Source organism: Canis lupus, chromosome 21, assembly GCF_003254725.2.
Source record: "Canis lupus dingo isolate Sandy chromosome 21, ASM325472v2, whole genome shotgun sequence".
In the NCBI taxonomy this organism is placed as follows: domain Eukaryota; kingdom Metazoa; phylum Chordata; class Mammalia; order Carnivora; family Canidae; genus Canis; species Canis lupus.
This window is the reverse complement of record NC_064263.1, coordinates 1,182,147-1,204,069: the sequence shown is the minus strand read 5'-3', so window position 1 is coordinate 1,204,069 and position 21,923 is coordinate 1,182,147. Positions and strand designations below refer to the sequence as shown.

General features: G+C 36.7%; 1 pseudogene; it reads right to left on the bottom strand.

Moving 5' to 3' along the window:
- Nucleotides 1-21,896, bottom strand: part of LOC112643166 (U1 small nuclear ribonucleoprotein C-like) — a 101,631-nt pseudogene extending 79,735 nt beyond the window's left edge.
- Nucleotides 21,897-21,923: the final 27 nt, after the last annotated feature.

Below are 21,923 nucleotides of genomic sequence, written 5' to 3'. Positions count from 1 at the left end.
AAAAAAAATGACAATTTTGTAATAGTCCCCACATTTGTTTTTAAAATTAAAGGTCTTGGGCAGCCCTGGGTGGCTCAGCAGTTTAGCACCGCCTTTGGCCCAGGGTGTGATTCTGGAGACCCGGGATCGAGTCCAAGATTGGGCTCCCTGCATGGAGCCTGCTTCTCCCTCTGCCTGTGTCTCTGCCTCTCTCTCTCTCTCTCTCTCTCTCTGTGCCTCTCATGAATAAATAAATAAAATCTTTTAAAAAATAAATAAATAAAATTAAAGGTCTTAATGACTGAACGGACAACTAAATAAATAAGATTAAAAGTTAAACAGAGATGAAAGTTGAGATATCAGACAAACCCAACAGGGTATGCTATTATTATTATTAATATTAATTATTAATATTTAAAAACTGCCCATGACTAAGAGATTAGGTTACATGTTCTAGTCTATGTTGTAGAAAGTCTTAGTTGATATTTTCCAATCTAGATCCTTAAGTACTTACCAGGATGAGAAATATTTGATCATATGTCAGATTTATGAGTAAACTTTAGTCTTCCATTGCTACTTATACTGGCATCTCAGCTTTTTTTTCAGGTTCATTTAACATTTGTACTATGTGAAACAACTATCATATCAGATTGTCAATAGTAAATTTGCTATCAACCTGGTAATCATTTTCATTACTCCCCAAATTGCTATTGTGTCCTTCCATGAAATGATTGATATGCTGTGTCTGTTTTGACATATCACACTAATGAAGAAGGGAAACAGTGAAGAAAAAAATTGTAATGATGTATTCTAGATGATGGAAATGTGGTTGTAGGGCAATGGGAGGTGATTACTAGCAATATCTCCTTTAGTTTAGACTCAGGGGACATAGGCAGGTCAGAACTTCCTCCAAAATAGATTCTCCTGATGCCAGACACCAAGGCAGCTTTTGAGACTGATGACCTTAGTGATCTTATCTAAAAGCACTGTAACTACAGGGAACCCGACTCCAAAGACAGCATAGTGACTTCCCAAAGAGATGGTCCAACTGCACCCATATAACAATAATAGAAGTCATAATAAATAATGATAACAATAATTTATGGAGCACTTATTATGCTACCAGGCCATGTAGTAAGTACTTTACATGCATTATACCACTCATCCCATTGTATATTGTCTATCTTCCTCACAACAGTGTAAGCTCCAAGGTACAAGGAGCTGGCCTACCTTGTTCAGCATGTATCATAGTTTCCTACAATAGCACCTGACACACAGGATATTCTCAATAAATATTCATTCAAAAAAGGAATGAATGCATGCATGAATGAATGACCATCTCCTTCTTCGAACTTGGTATTCAGGATCTTCAGATAAAACTAGATAATTCTAAAGAGAAATCTGGAAAACTCTGAAGAAGCTGAAAACACAGATAGGTTATGAACTATGTTTTTTAAAAGCCTGTAAAGGTTTAAGAGTTCTTCATCAACTATAAATCTGAATCAATAGTGAATTTACATTTTAACTAACTGAAAAATATTTTATTGTTCTTTATCAATATGCTCCTATATGAGTTCAAGGAGAGTTTTTAAACAAAGATAATCAATGATCTAATGAGAAATCAGGATCATGTAACAACAGAGGACAAAAGGACTACATTTAAACATGCAATTTTCCTGAAGTTGATTGAAGAATTAGGGCAGTCCATGTGCCCTAATTCTTGTGAATAAGTCGCTCAATATATGGGTGTCAAACAGCCTGGCTATCTCCCAAACTTCTCTGTAAATACAGTACAACCAAAGCTGCCAGTTTATAGACATTTCAGAACTAAGAAGCTACATTCCACAGTGTCATTGGGAGTATCTGTGATACTCACATTTTGCACAGATACGCAAAATGAAATCTTCATAGATGATTTTAATGATAAGAAAACCAGAGTTAGTGGCAAACTTAACCTTACCTGTTTTCAAGATTTCCCTCAAGATCATCTCATGGTTACTAAGGTGGAAGCATTGTCACACAATGGGGTGGTATTCTCTAATTATTGGGACATCGGTTTAACTGCTTCTGTTGAACATTTGCTGTCTCTGCCCACCTGATTCCCTTAGGCCCAAGGGGCCACACTTGCAGTACAGACATCTTGTCTCAAAATTGCTCTTAGTTCTATCAGCCAAAATGCATCCTGTGACCATTCCTTCTCCAGTCTTGCCACCTCCATAAGCAGAAGCAGATCCTTCACCTCAGTAAAACTATCATAACTGTAACGCTGACCAACATCTTGACTGCCATCTCACAAAGAAGTTGGAGCCAGAACCACTTAGCTAAATTCTTCTGATCTCTTTCTTTCACTAAAAGGGGAATTTTTTTTCAATTCAGGGAAAATTCTTTCTTTTCCTTTTTTTTTTTAAATAGCAAGCTATTATTCCCATACATCCTACTCCTTTGTTAAGGGAACTCTGCAAATTCCGCCCAATTCTCCTAAACCTCCTGCTTTTGAAAGCCAACAAAATGTGTTGGCTATGTCTACCCTCTCTTTGCTCCATATCCCCCTGAGGCAACTAGAACATAGCAAAACCGGCTTGATGGTTTCTGACTTGGTCAAATTTCTATTAATATAGGTACATGTAGCTAAGTTCTGCCGATTCTTAATATTTCTAATTCCTTCCTTCCTTTCATTTTATTACTATCATGTCCATTGAGGACTATATCATTTCGTATCTGAAGTACTACAAAAACCACCTTGGCCTCCTTGGTCTAACTTTATCATGGTTATCAGAGTGGGCTTTCTAACACAAAAATGAAATTGCACCATATTCACTAGCCTGTTTAAATAATAACCACTAGCAAGTGGTTCAGGGCCCCTAGATCACTTTGAAGAATTAATCCAAATAAGAGACCCTTCATGATCTGGTCTCTGCCTCTCCAGCCTTATCCCCAAAGCTGTAACCAGGTAAGAATATGTTGTTCTATTCCAAGTCTTCCTGTCTGTATCCATGTGATTCCCTCTTTCTGAAGCTCTATTCCTTCCAATATTCTCATGTTGAACTAAATTATTCTTTCAGGCTTGCTTTTTTTGGAGAGGGAAAGTGGAGCAGGGAGGGGCAGTGGGAGAGAATCTTAAGCAGGCTCCACAACAGGGACAAAGCCAGTATGGGGTACTATCTCATGACCCCCAAGATCATGACCTCAGCCAAGATCAAGAATCAGATACTTAACTGACTAAACCACTTGGGCACCCTTACATGACACTGTTTAAATGGCATTGTGCCCTGTATATTTTACTAGATGCAATACCATGTGATTATAGAATGATCACTATTTGGTTATTTATTTCAGGTAACATATTAGGTAAGCTAAACAAAGAATTTCAAATGTAAGTCTTGAAACATTATCAAAATGATATTTACTTTAATTTAAAAGTTAATTTGATCTATTTTTACAATTTTTTATCCTTGTTCATTTAAGCCCTTAAATTCATTATCCTTGGATTAGCTGTCAGATATTCCTAATTAAAATTATCCCTAAGTATAATGCAGGTATAATTTTCAACTCATGATATAATAAAAGGAGTATGGTTTGCGTTATACATATCTCAGTTCCCTGTTAAGTATACACAACAAATATTCAACATTATTTTGGGGGGTCAGAAAGCATCTGCCATTAGACAGAGGATGACATCTGTGTATAATTATCTGGCATGATTAATAAAAAAAGGAGATCAAAGTTTCATGCATTTTTAATTTTATGCACTGGGCTTGATGGGCTTTTTTTAAAAAAAAATGGAAGCTTTTATTAGTGAAACAAGTCAATTTATTTTATTTCCAACAAGGCCTTTTCCTCTAGAAATGAGACAAACTACTTTATATTATTTTACAACAACATAACTTAGTTTTTTGATGTTTTCAGAAAAGGAACAATTTCTCTGGGAATTAGAAAAGTAAATATTTTGGGAAGAACAACTACAGTGAGTTACTTTTCAATTAACAAGGCTTGTCTACCAGGCATGTAACTCCAGAATTGTTCCTCTTAACAAATCTGTCAAGTACCAGCCAAACAATTTTTAATTTTATGCACTGGGCTTGATGTGCAAAGGATTTGTACTGGGTAATAAAGGAGCATGACAAATAAATTTTTTAAATGAGTCTGACTCATTAGGTGTCAATAAACCTGTGTAGCCCTTAGTACTCTGGCAGAATTTGGGGATAATTTTAATGCCTAATTACTAGTTGTGTGACAATATTTCAACAAACTAGTTCCTTTATGAAAGGCAAACACTCAAGAACTATTCATGCTGGGGTATGACAGAAACCGGATGCTTATAAAGAAAAGCATCTTGACTTCAAAAGCTAAATCATATTAAGAGCAATCTTTCACAAGGCTACATTTTTAATGTCTACTGTGGGCCTCTGTAGACACTTTGACAAGAATGACATTTTGGCAGAACTAACAAACCAGGGAAAGAATATGTGCTCTAGCCCTGACATGAGTGCTATTGAAATAAAAACACAGACAACATTGGATGCTGTGTTCAGCTACAAATTGCATTTCTGAGGTGCTGATTCAACTTTCTCTCAAAGTCCATATTATAACAAGCTGCCCTGGTGCCTCTAGAGAATAGTATGGAAGTTCAGTAGCTTAAATTAAGATGAAGTTCATTTTGTCTTTTAAATAATATCTGACACGTACCACAGTGTGAAAGAGAAAATTAAAAAAAAAAAGAAATACAGTATGAAATTCTAAGTAATAGAATATGGAGTTAGGAGCAAATAGGAAACAACCTCTGGAATTTTTTCTGCGAATGATTACTTGACACTTCTTAAAATAAGTTCCTTTTTTTTTCTTCTAAGGCAACTCATTTTTAACATCTTTTTCAAGTGAAATCATGATGGAAGCAGGAACTCAGTGATCAGTAAGATTGTCAACATGTTCCAGATCATACTTGACAAAAGTGATTGTTTTTTAGTTTCATTTTGCAGCAAACATACCTTGGGCACTTACACTGTGCTAAGTGCGAAAGGAGTAATAACATGAACACAGGCTTCATCTTCAAGGAGCTCAAAAACTGGTCAGGGAAAAAGAAGCACAAACAAGTATAATGCAGGGCAGTCATGCATAAATGCTATGGGAAAGGAAACAGCCAAGTGCTGTGAGAATCCGAGAACACAAAGGAATTAGCACTTAATTCCCAGGCTTAGCAAAGAGAAGGTTTTGGAGAAGACCTCAGGAAAACTATGAATTCATTCATTCATTTATGGAATATTTATTAAGTATTACTGAGCCAGGCCTCTATTAGGCACTGACTGTATACAGGTGAATAAAATATAATTCCTGAACTTAGATATCTCACATCTTCACTTCCATTCTAAATGAATATTTTTGCTTAGCCTTAAAGAATGTCATGACAAGACAATCAAGAATGCAGACCATGGAGTTGCAGACCATGGAGTTTACAGTCTGGAAGGATATATTGACAAGTAGGAAACTCATGACACTATAAGATAATATTAACAACTAACAAATGTTAGTCCTGAGTGTCTCAGTCCATTAAGCACTTGACTCTTGATTTTGGCATGGGTTATGACGTTAGGGTCTTGAGATCAAGCCCTGAGTCAGGCTCATGCTGAGCATGGAGTCTGTTTAGGATTCTCTCTCTCTCTCCCTTTACTCTCCAACCCCCACCCCCGCTCTCTCTAATAATAAGAATAATAATAATAGTATTATTATTATTATTTAAATATATTTAAATAAATATATTATTTAAATAATACTATTTAGCATTTATTTTGTGCTTAAATGAATTAGCCTTTTTTTTTTTAATTAGCCATTTAATACTCAATACTGACTACCTGAGACAGGCACTATTTAAAGTCCCATTTTAGAAAGGGAAAAACAAGGAGAGAGAGGACATGTAAGCTACTCAAAATCAAATATCTAGGAAATGGCAAGAGATAAATTTCAACCTATGCAATGTGGTGGCAGGGCCTTTGCTCTAACCATGATGTCACTTCTCCAAGTTCTACGGTGGGGGAAGTACAGGGTGCTGTGGTGCAGAGAGATATCAAATCTAGGAGTGGATAGGGTGCTAAAGACTAGCTGGAAGATGCAACATCCATGTTGAAACTTGTTAATAATAGTGACAAATGTTTTTCTTTTTTTAAATGTATTTATTTATTCATGAGAGACAGAGAGAGAGAGGCAGAGACACAGGCAGAGGGAGAAGCAGGCTCCATGCAGGGAGCCTGACACGGGACTTGATTCCAGGTCTCCAGGATCACACCTTAGGCCGAAGGCGGCGCTAAACCGTTGAGCCACATGGGCTGCCGGACAAATGTTTTTCAAGAGAAAACACAAGAAACTAGTATCTGGTTCCTACTGCATTTGAGGCAAGACTATAAAGAATGAGTGAAAATTGGACAGGCAGGAAAAGATAAGAGCATTTAAACTGAAGGAGCATAAGCAAATGAAGAAAACTGACTTGACCAGTTTTTCCCCCTTGGAAAAGTTCTTATACTTGCTATCAAATTGCAAAATAATTGAAACTAATTGTCTAATTTAAAAAATCCTGTGAGATTTTCCTTAAGAAAATCTTCCTTAAGATCCTGTGAGATCTTCCTTAAGAAAACTGAAGCCTATGTAAATGAAATGTTTGATTTTTAAACACCTCAATCCATCAGGATTCCAAAATTCCTTTAGGACTATCGATTGTAACATTTTTCCACTGCAGAAAACTCTAAACCAAAAAATTTGGCTTTTCAGATGTAAACATAAAATAATATCTAATATTTATTAAGCAGTCCTATGTGAATGGATCATACTTCATCATTTAATTGTGTGGTTTAAGTGAGATATGTACTGTCTTACTGTCATCTTCTGCTTTTTATGAATGAGGAAACTACAACTTGGAAAGATTAGATAATTTGCCAAAGTCACAGAGATGAAAGAGCTGGAACAGAGACAAGGTCAGATATTAACCTATGTTCTTAACCATTATGTATATGTAGCTGAGTTCCACAAATCTTTTACCAAAACTTTAAGTTGACACTGATGAGTGAAAACTGCTTTACTTTTTTTTTTTAATAGTGCAGTGGAGAGGAAAGAGAAAAAGGAAAACTTGATTTGAATCCCAGCTCTACAACTTTCTGCTGTGACCTTGGACAATCATATCACAACTCCTAGCCTCAGTAGCTCATCTTTAAATTGAAGGTATATGACTACATTATGTCTAAGGTCCCTTCTAGCTACAAAGATCTATAATATCAGTGGGTCTTTAAAAAAAAAAAAAAAGAACTGTAAAAATCACCAGCTATTCCCACGTTTTAAAAAAGAATTTTAGGGGATCCCTGGGTGGCGCAGCGGTTTGGCGCCTGCCTTTGGCCCAGGGCGCGATCCTGGAGACCCGGGATCGAGTCCCACGTCGGGCTCCCGGTGCATGGAGCCTGCTTCTCCCTCTGCCTGTGTCTCTGCCTCTCTCTCTCTCACTGTGTGCCTATCATAAATAAATAAAAAAAAAAATTAAAAAAAAAAAGATAAAAAAAATAAAAAAGAATTTTAGAAATAGGCAAGATATGTTGAAATCTTAAAGAATTAAAATTTAATAAGATTTTTTGTAAATACAGGCTAAAAGCATCTGACATAACATTTCTAATATGCTGAATTATTTGCTGCACCTATGTGAGGCTGAACATCCACTCATAACTCTGAGGGCTAGTGACACAGTTCATTTCCTCATTTCAAAAAGATTGATCTCATCCCTGAGAAAAGGTGCACATGAGCTGGAAAAAAATGAATGTTTATGGGAACTAGGAGCATCCATTCTCACTCTATTAAAGCATCAACTTATGTTCCACGTAAGCCTTGCTTACTAAATGCAGGGTTGCTCAGTCTTTAGTCTAGGGTACCACATGTTTAAGGACAGAAACAAGCTGTCTCTTTTAATCCAAATGTTCAGATTCTTCAAGTGTCAATTTGAATTTTAGTGCCCATGATCTTAAGGTGGTTGGATTCTGTCCATTCAGGGCTCTGCTTCTGAGAGCTCCCAGTACCCCTGAGTCTACAGTCATAGTAACAGCCAAATAAACCAGAAAAAATGGTTCCCACAAGGTGACTCTTCAGCTCAAGAATCACTTCCAGATTCACTTCCCACCAAACTCTACAAACCTGCTTTCTTGTCAGGATTCCTTTTCACAACCTCAAATTCCCTTTCAATGGGTTTCATGAATTGAAAATCAGATCAAGCCCTTTCCTGAGATGCAGCTTTTAACAGCTGCTTTGACACCATGAATTGCAAGCTAGAGCCATCACCTGCTCAATCTTGCCCCATGCAGGCTTTCAAGAAGTAAGTAGAAAGAAAGCAGATATAAAGCAAAGTATGATAAGTAAAGAAATCAAGGGAATTTCTTTCAAAAGATGTGAAACAAAATATAATAATCTTACACTTATGAGTTGCTTTCCCAAACATGAGCATTTCAGATTATCAGAATCAGACAGTCAGCAAGTGCTATTAGCCTAATTTTTAAATGAGAAAGTTGACTTTCAAAGAAGTAGTATAAGGTCCTGTTGTTTTGTGGAGGCTATTTAATTCCTGTGGCTGCAGATCAATGTCTCAGGCACAGCTTTGAGCAATACAACCAAAAGGATTTAAGATCTCCTATCCTAAAGTTCATATCAGAATTGATGCAACTTCATTCTTATATCAAAGATCATTTAATCTTGTTCAGTTACCAAATATCTCTCAGCCACCTACTTCCTCAGCCTCAGAGAATACAGGCCAAGTCTAGCTTTCTGTCTATCTCATCTATATTTATAAATTAGTGAAAGCTCAATGATGATGAATAATTGCACCTCCACTAGCCCAAAAGTAGACTTTGTACAAATTGATATAAACATTTTTTCAATACAGTTTGTGATATCTGCAGATTATCATAATGACACTCCCAATATGATGACCACAATATAAAGGGTTCCCCCTGGAGTTACATAAGATCCAGTCTGCAAAACAGTACAGGACAGCTTTGGCTCAGAGATTTTACAGCTCAGAGAAGAAACCTAAGAAGAAGATACCTGTTCCATAGACAGATGAAGAGGGAAGGTGTGAAAGAATAATCACAACCCAGCTGAGGCCAGTGCACAAGTGCACACAGTCTACTCACAACTTGAGTAGGGCAGCCAATAATACAAATAATAGTATAATAATAAATGTTATTTATTGAGTATTGAATGCATGCCAAGACCTAAACTTTCCATGTATTGATGTATTTAATCCTCAAAACAGTCTAATGATAAAATCAATTATTATGAATGAGGAAACAAAGTCACATGGGGAGCTTTAGTAGCAGGGACATGTAGAGGGTGTCACTGACTTCAGCTGCTTTGTAATCTATATGTACAGTTAGTTATTAATAAAAAAAAAGAACTACTGAACTAGATCTGCTCAGTCATCTGTAGGGAATAAATAATGGACACAACAACTCATTTGTAATTTTTCAAAATTATATTCTTTATCAATATTCATCACATTGGGAAATTAAACAGAATATCTATTTCAACAAGCTCATATGAGCAGACTACAAATTACTTTCCTTTAGTGATAATTTTAGGTGACACATTTCAAAATAATTAATCTTCAACAAAAAGTATTTCCTTCATACATTATATGAATTCAGTCAAACATCGTGAAACAGGTATTTTTTTAGTTTCATTATTGAGAGTTATAAGTTACAGATTGCTTCAGTTACTAGCTTTTTATAAAAGTCCTACACCAAAACCTGGATGATCCCATCAACATATATGACTCAATAGGGAGGTAAGTTTTATATTGTTTAACAGATTGAGAAAGATTTTGATAAATTTTAAGCCTTTTTAAAACTTATTTTTAAGTTAGAAAGCAGGGCAAGGCAATATGATTTTTGAAGTTTCTGCACTGAACAGGGCAGTGCTCCCTTAAAGCCACGGTAGTGGTACTAGTTAGTTTAAGATTACAATACCAATTCCTACAGACATTTCAAATTCTAAGCCTTCCTCTTCCCTAATATCTCTTTTAACTTGGAAAAATTATCACTTTGGAAATCTCTCTCTCAAAACCCAGTTTCAGAGACAGCACATAAGTACCTAAGAATTTAGCTTAACTTACGGTGTTCATACTATGTCATTAGTTCTAGGAAACTGTAATGGGATAAAAGAATTTCCTGCATGTATCTACTTAGGAATGTATATAAGTGTGTTGCCGTGCTACTTTAAGGATCAAATGGTCAGAAATAGTAGGGTAGACTTAATGTAAATATCTGACACAGAATTTTTGCCTTTAAGCAGCTGGAGTACCCTTCTATTTTATAAAAATGGAGGTTTTAATGCACTTTAAAAAGGATTCAATTGACTGTCTAGACATCCAGTATCTATTAAAAATCAAGATTTTAATCACTTAAGGGTAAATGAACCTCATTTTTATTGACTTTATTGCTCTGTGAGGGCCAATAAGGTTAAAATTTAAGATAAAATATTTTTGTGATTTATTAATCCACAAAAGCTACTTGATAAGCACAGATACTTGGCAGTGGGTTCACTAACCACCTGGAATCATGGGAGGTCCTGTAACTGAAGACAGAGCTTCACAGCAGCCTCTGTGCTATACACCTAAAACATCAGTGGCAAGTCCTTATGCTTCCAATGTCATGTCTCCTTAGGAGTTCTTAGTTATAGAAACTATAGATTAGCTCAGAGACAATTTCTTATAAACTACTTGACTCCTCCTTACTGCCTTCCACCCCTACAGATCTCTAGTACAGAAAAGAGTCATATTAACCATTCAGAAGCTCACTCTCCTCCATATACATACTGCTTGCAATGACACCAACCCATGACCCAGAGCAACCAAGGCTTTCAGCTTTAGGTCAGGCTTACCGTACCACTCTAGCCTCTGGTCTTCAGCCCATGCTCCACATTCCTGTCATCTGCCTTAATTTCTTGGAATACTTCTCAATCTCTGTTGCTGGATCTTCTTGGGTTGCTTATTTTTCTTTTTTTTTTTTAAGATTTTATTTATTTATTCATGAGAGACACAGGGGGAGAGAGAGAGAGAGAGAGAGAGAGGCAGAGACACAGACAGAGGAGAAGCAGGCTCCATGCAGGAAGCCTGATGTGGGACTCGATCCCGGGACTCCAGGATCACACCCTGGGCCAAAGGCAGGAGTCAAACCGCTGAGCCACCCAGGGATCCCTGGGTTGCCTATTTTTCATGTGGACCTTAATCTGGGATTCATCTTTGTGCAGACTAAAATAACATAATTATTGGCCCTTATATGATCTGTGTCATCTTTAGCCTATGTTTCCATAGCTCCTCTGGCCATCTGCCCCGGGCAAATCTCTGTTATAATTTGGCATTCCAGGTTCAAGGCCCTAGGGAAAGTATCTTTATAAGTGATCCCTAAGTGTGTTCCTATATTTAGACTTCTAACACCACCTTCCAGCACCACTTGGTTTTCCAAGTCCAATGGGTCTCACTATCTGAGTCTCTGATTATGGTAGCATGAGGAGAGCCAGGCTTGTTTGGAATCTATGTGACTAGATAAATTTTCCAAGAAGTAGTCAGGAATTGATGGAGCCCCATCCCCTGGACATTTTTGCAAGAAAGAAGAAGTCAAAGTTGAACATTCTGGAACAGAGGCAGACAGAAACCTGGTGGGAAAATGTTATTAAGGAAAACAGACTAAGTTACATATTCATAGGGCTGGAATATAAAAAGAGAGTAAACCTCTATCCATGTGCTATTCCATTTTTAGTAGGAATGTATTTTTCTCTTTTCTCTTTCTCAAGCCTAGAGATACTCTAAGGGCAAAGCCATTATTTGGCCTCTTTGAGAGACTCTTTTTCTTTCTTTCTTTTCTTTCTTTCTTTCTTTCTTTCTTTCTTTCTTTCTTTCTTTCTTTCTTTCTTTCTTTCTTTCTCCTGTTCATGATATTGTATTAGTAACATTATTAAAGTATTTGTATTACAGACTACAAATTCCAAGAGTATCTGCTCATGCATATTTTTGGGAGGTAAGAGTAGAGCATGGTTAGTAAGGAGGACCATGGGTATGAGGGCAAAGAGAGGAAATAAAGAAAAAGAATTCACAGCCTTGTTAATGGTGGCTTCTAGTGGTCAGGGAGATAACTTTAGTGGACATCAAGCTGGAAAATCTTGATATACTCAGAATAGTATCATCCAGTTACAAGTGTTAGGGTAAATTATAAAAGACTTTGAAATGGGCAAAAGAACACTGAATATCCTTATAGTGAAAACATACTCCCTGGTGTGGCCTAGCAAATCCTTTGGAGATATCTGGTTCTATAAGGTTCTTCATTTTTTTATTGTCTTTGGCAAGGCCATTTAATAATTCTTTATATTGTATGAAATTCATGGTAATGCATATGATTCTTGCCCTTGAAATGCAATTATATTTTGTCTGGTAGGGATAGAATGAATATCCACCCTATAGAAAATGTGGCTTCAAACATTACCTCAGTGCCCATAGGACATTGAGTTTTGCATCTGTTCACAAATCCATTTCATCATCCAGATTGTTTAGAGAGGTTTTGTTCTTCAGATTGTCCTTTGAATGAATTATAGCATTTTAATAAACCCCTCATTAGTTATCAAGTTTAATAAAAATCTTGGCATGTGTTCATTTTATATTTGTAGAAGTAGCATGAGTTTTTATATTTTGAATACTGTAGTTTAACAAAAATATGACTACAGAATTACTATACTGTATGGGGAAGTGGAGGAGTTGAATTAAAGAAAGGAACTGTGAGTTCTACTGGATTTTTATTACGTAAAAAATTAATCAGAGAATCGAGTATCTATTCATGTCAAAAATCCAGATAGCAGTCTATTTTAGCAGTATCCTGCTATCCCTCTAATCAGCTACTACCACTGTTTCTTACTATCTTGTGAAGAATGTTCAACTAGAGAATATTAGAAACTCTGTTCCAACTAAAGCTGGGAAGAGAGTGGCCAGCTGTTTTTCCACTAAACTTTATTATTATAACCAATATTCTTTGCACATGCTGATTCTTAAGCAAAAGAACTTGATACCAACAAGATTCTTGTAGAAACACATTACTCTGGTGACAGCCGAAAGATAAAAATCAGAAAAGGAAGGCTAAGTAGACAGATGAGTTATAGTCCATATAATGGCAATTGCCAAGGCAATTGTCAACGGTTGGAAAATACCACCTTGCAACATAGAAGATAACATTGCATAGGGTCTCTCTGAATGTAGTTGAGTTATCATTGCACTGCTTGCCCTTAATGAAAATATCTTCCAGCAGCCCAGGTGGCTCAGCAGTTTAGCACCGCCTTCAGCCCAGGGCGTGATCCTGGAGACCCGGGATGGAGTCCCACTTCGGGCTCCCTGCATGGAGCCTGCTTCTCCCTCTGCCTGTGTCTCTGCCTCTCTCTGTGTGTCTCTCATGAATAAATAAATAAAATATTTTTTTAAAAAAAGAAAATATCTTCATTTGGCTTTAGCCAAAATAGACATCAGATATAATCACAGAGGATGTTAAAGTGTATTGGACATTAATGATTAAGTAATAACAAACTGTAATCAGCCATCTTATTAATTATTATATATGTAATAATGTGCACAAGATAATTAGAAAGGGAAACAACAAAGGGATTAGAATGCTAAACAACTGAAGTCAATATAATTCCTAATATGCATCTTTATCAGTGGACTTTTAGTGGGTTATTGTGCACTTTGTTTAATTGAATTAGCAGAGAAAAATGCACCACAAATGGTTACAACCCGTCTTACTGCTTGTTTCAGACTTTGCAATGGGAGCCAATTCATTTTTGAAAAGGAAGCCTTTGTTTTTAGAACTTCCATTTCAATACAACACATGGATTTAACTTGTTCTACTTCTCTAAAATTAAAAGAAATAAATCACATTTCTAAATTCTGTAACCAATTCACCAACATGTTCAACTGGACAATATTAGAAGAAAGAATGGCATGTTTCAAGATAACTGGAATCAAATAAAAATCTATTAAAAGTCATTATAAAATAAATAAAATTTTCAAATTAGCTAGCTGCTCTTTATGATCATATCTACTTAAAGTGCTTTTAAAGTGCTCTTTTATCAATTTATATATCATCAAGAAGTGGCTAATAAAAGTACAAGACTAATCTGAACATTTTAGCATCAAGAAATACAAACTTCTGTATCTCAAGGTGTAAGCTTTTTAAAAGGTTGACACTTTTATTCTCCCAGCTCTGAGATTGTCTGATTAAGACAGAAAAGGGAGGAGAAGGAACAGTGTAGAACCCTAGGGAAAATAAATAGCAGGCAATTATGGTACCCCTGCAAGAATTATGCTTGTAGTGGTAAGTCATAATTTGAATAGCACTTTTTTAAACTGAAATGTGCTTTCACTTTTATTATCTTGTTTTGTGCCTCACAGGTAGGTAAATCAGGCATATTATTCTTCCCATTATAGAGATTTAAAAAATCAAGCAAACAAAAAACTCTGGGAAGATTCAATTAATGGAGAAGTGGAGAAGTCAAAATTTGAACTGCACTCATCTGGGTCCAGGTTTTTTTCTGCTACACCTTCTGCTCCCCCCATCCTGTAACCCCTTTTAGAATAAATTGCCATTTCGGTAAATGATAAAAACTTGGTAGCAACTTGAACTACACTTGGCACTCTAATAAATGACCTAGGCACTTAATTGGGATGCTTGCCAAGGAATAGAGTTAGTACAGTGCATTTCCAATGGCTCTAAACAGCAGATGAATTGCACATCAATTTATTTAAATAGCAAGACTGTGAACCTATTCATGGCCATTACCAGGTGCAGATTGATGCCTGCTAGCACAGATTTCCCACTGTGAAGCCCTTTAGTCACTCCATGCGGCTTCCCCACTCCATTATGCCTGTTAAATGAATCAATCTTACCTTAATATCATTCTTAAATATTTAATGCCAAGTTACAATGCCGACTTTTAAAATCAGTTGGTAAAATAAAAGCAAAGATTGTTCAGCAGGATGCACCCCACCTCTGCAGCCTCCACTCTTCCACATGATTACTTACTGGGGTGAGCTGTTTGCCCTGGAGGTGGGCCAATTACAAGGATTTATTTGCTAGTGTTACAATCTAAACAGCAGAAAAAGGAACTGTGGTTACTAAAAAAGAGTAAGCAATTTAAGACTTACTTTACTTATTGAATCCATATTTGCTGTAATGCAGAGCTTGACCCAGAAAATCACTTCCAACACTTTCTCAATGCGTATTCCTTTGTGAGTATTATACTGGACCTTGTGTGGGAGAAAGAGAGAGATTCCTTTCTGAAAAAACATTCAGCCCTGCTTCGGGGCGATGCTCGATATTCAAATGACTAAATTGCTGGACTTCTAGACAACCCGTACACTCAAGCCAAATAATTGAAATCAACTAGGTTTTCTCCTAGGAGTTGATCTGTGATTTCATTCTGGGACATGGAGCTCCGTGTTCTTTCCGTCTTTCTGCTTTAGATCAGGCATTATTGAAATATGCTTTTCAAAGTCTTTTGCCTCTTTGTGTACATTTGCTCCTGAGATTAACAGAGAAATGTTCTAGTTCATAACTTTGCCTATGTCTTTCAAATTTTCTTTCATTTTTCTCATTTCAGTATTTTTCCTTTTGTTTATGTGTTAATGTTCATGTAGAAGGACACCTAGTTATAAAATATTGGGATTTTTCAGCTGTGTGGTTTGCCAAAGATCTCATGTATGTGATTGTAGTACATAGCTTCCATTCTCAAACTTTTTTCCTATGCTTCTTATTAACTAAGGCATTCAGAAATAATCAAGCACCTTTTGGCTAAGGAAAATATAAAAACTCAATTCTACCTTTCAAGAAAAAAAAAAGTTATTGAAGTAAAATTCTCCAAAGATTAAAATTCACACCCTCTAGCATAAGCAGTAAATTGGATACCTTTAAAATCTACATATACTGAGACTTCATGATGCTAATTATTGAGGATGTCACAAGGGAAGAAAGCATAATATTTGGCAAAAAGAAACAGTAAATCTAGCTTTTAGTCCTGGTTCTGATGATGTTTTCGAATATAGGTGAGGTCCAGAGCCTACGATAAAGAAAGAACCCTTGAGACGTCTTTGGTGCAAAATGCTGGTTTTATTAAAGCACAAGTACAGGATCTGTGGGCAGGAAGAGCTGCTGCCCCAGGCCTGTGAGGGTGGCTGGCTATATACCTGGAAGTTGGGAGGGCTTTGAGGGTAGCACACTCTAATGAATTTTGGAAGCAAGGTTTCCAGGACCTTGAGGGGCCTGGCTATTGTTGGGAAAAGGTCACTTGCTACCTTCTAATAAAACCTGAGTCATGAGACCCTTCAGATGTCTATCGGTGGGCCATGTGCTTGGAGGATGATTGCCAATAGTATCTTGGGGGATAGAGATAAAGGAAATTTCTAAAGGAATTTTTATATGTTAAAGTAGATTTACAGGCTCCTGGGGGATGGGCTAAGATTGCCATCTGCCCTTAGCAAAGTATGAACATCGAGGCAGTTGAGTCCGTAGAGAAATGCCCCTCTGCCTGTTTCAAGAACTTGTCAATGTGCTGCCCTGGGCTTCTGCTTTGTCCTCAGCTAGTCCTCTGTTCCCCCATCAGTTCTGTTGCCAACTATCTACCTGCTTCTAAGCAATCCTTAAACACCTAAACAGGGGTTAAGCTAGGCCATTGTTAGTGCAAGTGTGGTCAGCCTGGAACCTGCTAGAAGTACCAAATAACCTTGGGCCTCATATAAACCTATTGTATTAGAATCTGCTTATTAACAAGATCCAAAGTGATTCATATAGCTAATTATTTTTTAAAGATCTTATCATTTATTCATGAGAGACACAGAGAGAGGTGCAGAGACACAGGCAGAGGGTGAAACACGCTTTACGCAGGAAGCCTGATGCAGGACTCAATCCTGGACCCGAGAATCATGACCTGAACCAAAGGCAGACGCTCAACCACTGAGCAACCCAAGAGCCCCAAATAGCTATTCTAAATCTAAAATTCCAGTTGTTAAAATAAAATAAAATAAAATTCCAGTTGTTTTTTTTTCTCATTTTAAACCAGTATCTTAAACATTGTTGATGTTTCCAAAACCAATTGCTTTTTCTTTGGAACCATTCCCATGAAATGCCAAAATATGGTTCCAATTAGCCTGTGTGGACCTGTGCAGGTTAAAAGCTTCTGTTCCGTGGGCAGTGCTTCTCTGGAGCTGTTCAGATTCATGAAACTTCCCATGGGAATACTGATTCATTACTGCTTCCCAATTCAACAGAGCTGCCTTAGATTCGGAAACATGAAGATAGCATGAGAGTCACCATCTGCGTCAACTGCTGACTTGTACAAAATGTTGCCCCTATGCAGCTTTGGTCCAGGGAGGGCTCTGGGCTTTGGTCCAGGCTAAAGATGCTCCTTTCTGCTGCTTCTACTATTGTTGAGTACCACAGGGAAAATGGGCTTCCCCTGACACCTAAGGAAGACAGGCAGAATCATTCTTCAACTGCAAAAGTTCAAGGGGTCATTTCAAATACCTTTCAATAAATCAGGATGGCAGAGCTCAAGGGAAAAAGAGGATGGAAGTTCAAAAATACACATACAGAGAGAGATTGCAGATTTATTATCCAGAGGTATAACTAAGGAAACATAACAAAGAGAAGCAATCAAATCTAAAATTCAAGATAGAATTATTTTGATTGACATGGTAGGAAGGTCAACCTGACTTTCCAGAAAGTGACAGTTGTAAAAGAAAATTGTGAATTTTTCAATTTGTAAGAAATTGATGACTTAAAAATGGAATTTGCTCCTTAGAAAATATTTTTATGCATTCTTTCCTACCAGCTCCAAGTTTAAGAATGCATCCAAAAAGGATGTGTTGAGATATCATAGTGGGATCATTTCAACTTGTTTTTGCTCCTTTTTAGGCAGACTTTGTTTCATTTGCTTATTCAGGCATTGTACAAGCAGTTTCTTCTGTTATTTTGATAGAATCCAGTGTTCCTCACTTTTCAGAACTTGCCAATGCAAAGCATGCTCTTTGTCTTTGCCACCTTTTTAATTCAAATGCTGTGGCTTTATACTGTTATCTAGTGAATCTCCTGATTATGATTCTGCTTATGTATGGTCCCTTAAATTTCACTGGGATCCGTTTTCTGTACCTTGAGATTAGAAGTATCTGGGAAGTATCTGTATCAGGGTGTGCTTCTTTTTTTCTGGGTGAACAGAAAATAATTAATTTTTTCCCTTCATTCTCAGCTGGCACAGAGCTCTTATTAAATAGTGCTCACAGACCCAGGCCAGCACCCTGTATTGAGGGGGTTTCCACTGCTCAGAGATCGGTTTGTGTGTTATAAAGAGAGGTAGTTACTTTCTGAAACACAACCTTCAATTGTTATCCTATAAATGATAAATAAAAATTATTGTTAGTCATATTGTATTTGTAATACCTTTTGGGAATGAGAATATCTCAAAGCTGATGAGTTCCTTCTATTTGCAGATTATCTGACTGAATTCACCCTGAAAAATAATAGTAATAAATAAAATGTTATAGCATTAAAACTGAACCTCACTAAAGTAATTTGGCAACCATAGAGGTTCAGAACCTCAGATGTCCTCTATTCCAATTATCTGCTTTTACAGATAGGGAAATAAATCCATAATAAGCAATTTAGGCTAAGTCACAGAAATAGCTTTCATCTGTTTTGGTACATTACTTTCTCTAGTTTCTGAACAAATACTATATCTGTTATCTGTAACTCTAGAATTCAATTACAGATAAAGCTTTGTGACACTTTTTGTTTATGAATGTGCTGAGCAGGCTCTAAAGTACACCAGCCTCCCCTGCCCCCAAGCCCCACAGCTGTGATCCCCACTTCCTAGAACCCAGGCCCCAGTACTTCCCTCCTCTTAAATAAGAGCAGGACCCATAACTTGTTTCTCACCAGTGGAATGTGGGCAAAGATAACATAATGTCATTTTGTGATTTCATTACATAAGATTGTAATTTCTGTTCTGCCAGCAGACACTCCTTATTGATTCTTTCATGCCAGCTTTGATGAAATAAGTGTAGAGGACGGGAAAAAAAATCCCTCCACCCCCTAGATTTTCCAGATGGAGTCCTATAAATTACACTGACAAAAGACATTAATAAGAGAAAAACAAACATAACTTTATTAACATGTGTATTGTGCCTTCACAAGGAAGCAACAGTGATAAGTAACTAAAAGGAGTGGCTAAAATTTGGGCTCAGATAGCATTTTAACAAAAGAATAATAAATTTTTAGAGAAATGACAAGACAGAGGAAGAGGAATCTGAGTTTCTAGAGGTGGCAAATTATGAGAAGGCAAATACATAAGGGAACTACTGGAAGATGCTACCTTTGATTTGACAAAGGTCTAGAGTTCTTTCGGGTAAGTTACTTCTAGCATTCCTGGTAGAAAGGAGAAAGGAGGGCAACTTTGCAAATTTATGGCCTTCCTTGGACAAATGAGGGAGAAGGGAAAACTTTTCTTGCATCTCCTTCTTCACAATTGCCCTCAGCTCAGAATAACTCTTCTGCTAAAATGGCATGGGATCGGTGGGGGATGTGCGCATATTTTGCCATCCTTCATTAGCCATGAGGTGGAGAGGACAATGTGACAAGGAACTGAAGGCAACCTCCAACCAACATCTGAAAGGGAGATGAGTTCCTCAGTCTGACGGTTCACAAGTAACTGAATTCTGCTAACAACCACATGAGTTTAGAAACAGATACTCAGGGATCCCTGGGTGGCTCAGAGGTTTAGCGCCACCTTCAGCCCAGGGCCTGATCCTAGAGACCCAGGATGGAGTCCCATATCAGGCTCCCTGCATGGAGCCTGCTTCTCCCTCTGCCTGTGTCTTTGCCTCTCTCTCTCTATGTCTATCATGAGTAAGTAAATAAAATCTTAAAAAAAAAAAAAAAAAAAAAAAACAGATACTCCTCATTCAAACCTCAGGTGAGACCCTTGGATAAGATTTTGATTGTAGCTGCATGAAAGACCTTAAAGCTGAGAATTCAGGTAAGCCATGTGCAGGTTCCTAACCCACAGAATGTGTACAGTGATGTGGGGTCTCGAGCAAACTGTGAAGAAAGAATTCTTGAGACATTTTCAGTGCAAAAAGGTGCTTTTATTATAAGCAAAAGGGGAGGGGATGTGCAGGGAGTATTAGATCATAAATGTTTGCTTTCAATTTCTACTCAAAACCATACGTTCACAAGGTTTCTCTGGTGCTTATCATTCAGCTCAACGTTAACTATCAGTGAGATGCACAGGGAATCATGAGACCCTTTAAGAATATAACAACCAACACATACTTGATCCTTAGGGAGACAAAGCAGGCTATAGGTCAGCCTTCCGGGCTAGAGGTGGCTTTTTTCTGCTTCTATTCCTTCATTCCTAATAAATGTGTTTTAAGTTGGTAAATTTATGGTAATGTGATAAGTAACAAGAGATAAACAATAATCACAGGATGACTAGTTTTATCTAATTAAATAATCTTTTCAGGAAGACAGCACTGTATAGCATTTCTAAGTCAAAACATGAGATTAGAATAATTAGGCTCAAGATCTTGGATGCTTCACTCTTTAAAGCACTCTCTTATATTACAAGGCCCTTGTGGGTAAACTTCTATATGATACTTCTTTGATCCCCAAGTACTTAGCAATGTCTTCTCAGAACATGGCAGCTACTAAAGGAATATTTTCTTGACAAATTAACTTTTTATCAACCAGAGTAATGGAAGTTACAGACTGAATACTCTGTAATACATACTGAATTACTTGTTGTAAGGCAGATTACATTAAATAAAAAGAAACACATGTAATATAGTAAAGAAAAATTGGAGACATCCTGAATATCCATCAATGAATTAGAAAAAGACTGGAATGTCATGTCATCATTTCAAAGAATGAGAGAGCTTTTTATCTGCCAACAAGATATATTCTTGAATTTGGGAAAAAGACACTGTATATTTTGTATAAATTATCTAATTTTTTAAAGCACCATTTCACATATATGTATATGCACACAAAGTGAGTAGAAAGACACACCAAACTGCTGACAGTGTTAGTGGGGAAGATAGGGGAGGAGGGAATTACCATTTAATTGCATAAAGTTAAAAATAGTCAAATTTTTAAATATACCTATGTTACAATTGTAATTTTAAAAAATCAGCAAAAACTAAAAAAAAACCCAAAGCTTTGTCCTCTTCTTGGCTGCTTCCATTCAGTCCCTTTCAAACTATAGAATAAGGAATAATAGACTGTTTCCCTACCACTTTGGATGAAACTCTTGAAAAGAAATGAGAAAGAGCTACATTCTGTGGAGTAGGAGACATAAAAATGAAAAATGTTGCAAGCTCTTATAAGCTATTCTTAATTACATTTGTGTTCCACATTTAACTAATGTAAATGTAATAATTAACTAATGTAAAAATATTTTTTTTAGAAAATGTTTGTAAACTGAGAATTAGATAGTTGAAATAAATGGTTTATAATAGCTATTTTTAAGATGGTATGATTGATTATATACTTTCTGGTTTAAATATAATACCTAAAGCTTTTATTTAAAAGTTACATACTATTGGCTTGACCCAGTGGAAGTCCTCTAGCAATAAAGCAAGGTCTGATTGTGAAGTGGCTGAAATCTTACCATTTCTAAAAAAAAAAAAACCAGTAAAAAATACATACAATTCTCTTGATTGAAAATTAACCAACTTGACTTACTGTTAACAATGAATGCATTTCAGTGGCTATTCTGCAATGAGCTATAAGGTATCAAATTGTTCACATAAAACTTGGAATAAAAAACCCAGAGTTGGACTAGAAGTCTTCAGCTGGGGACCTTCTGTGTTTTCTTGATTCCACAATTCTGTCTCTATGGTGATG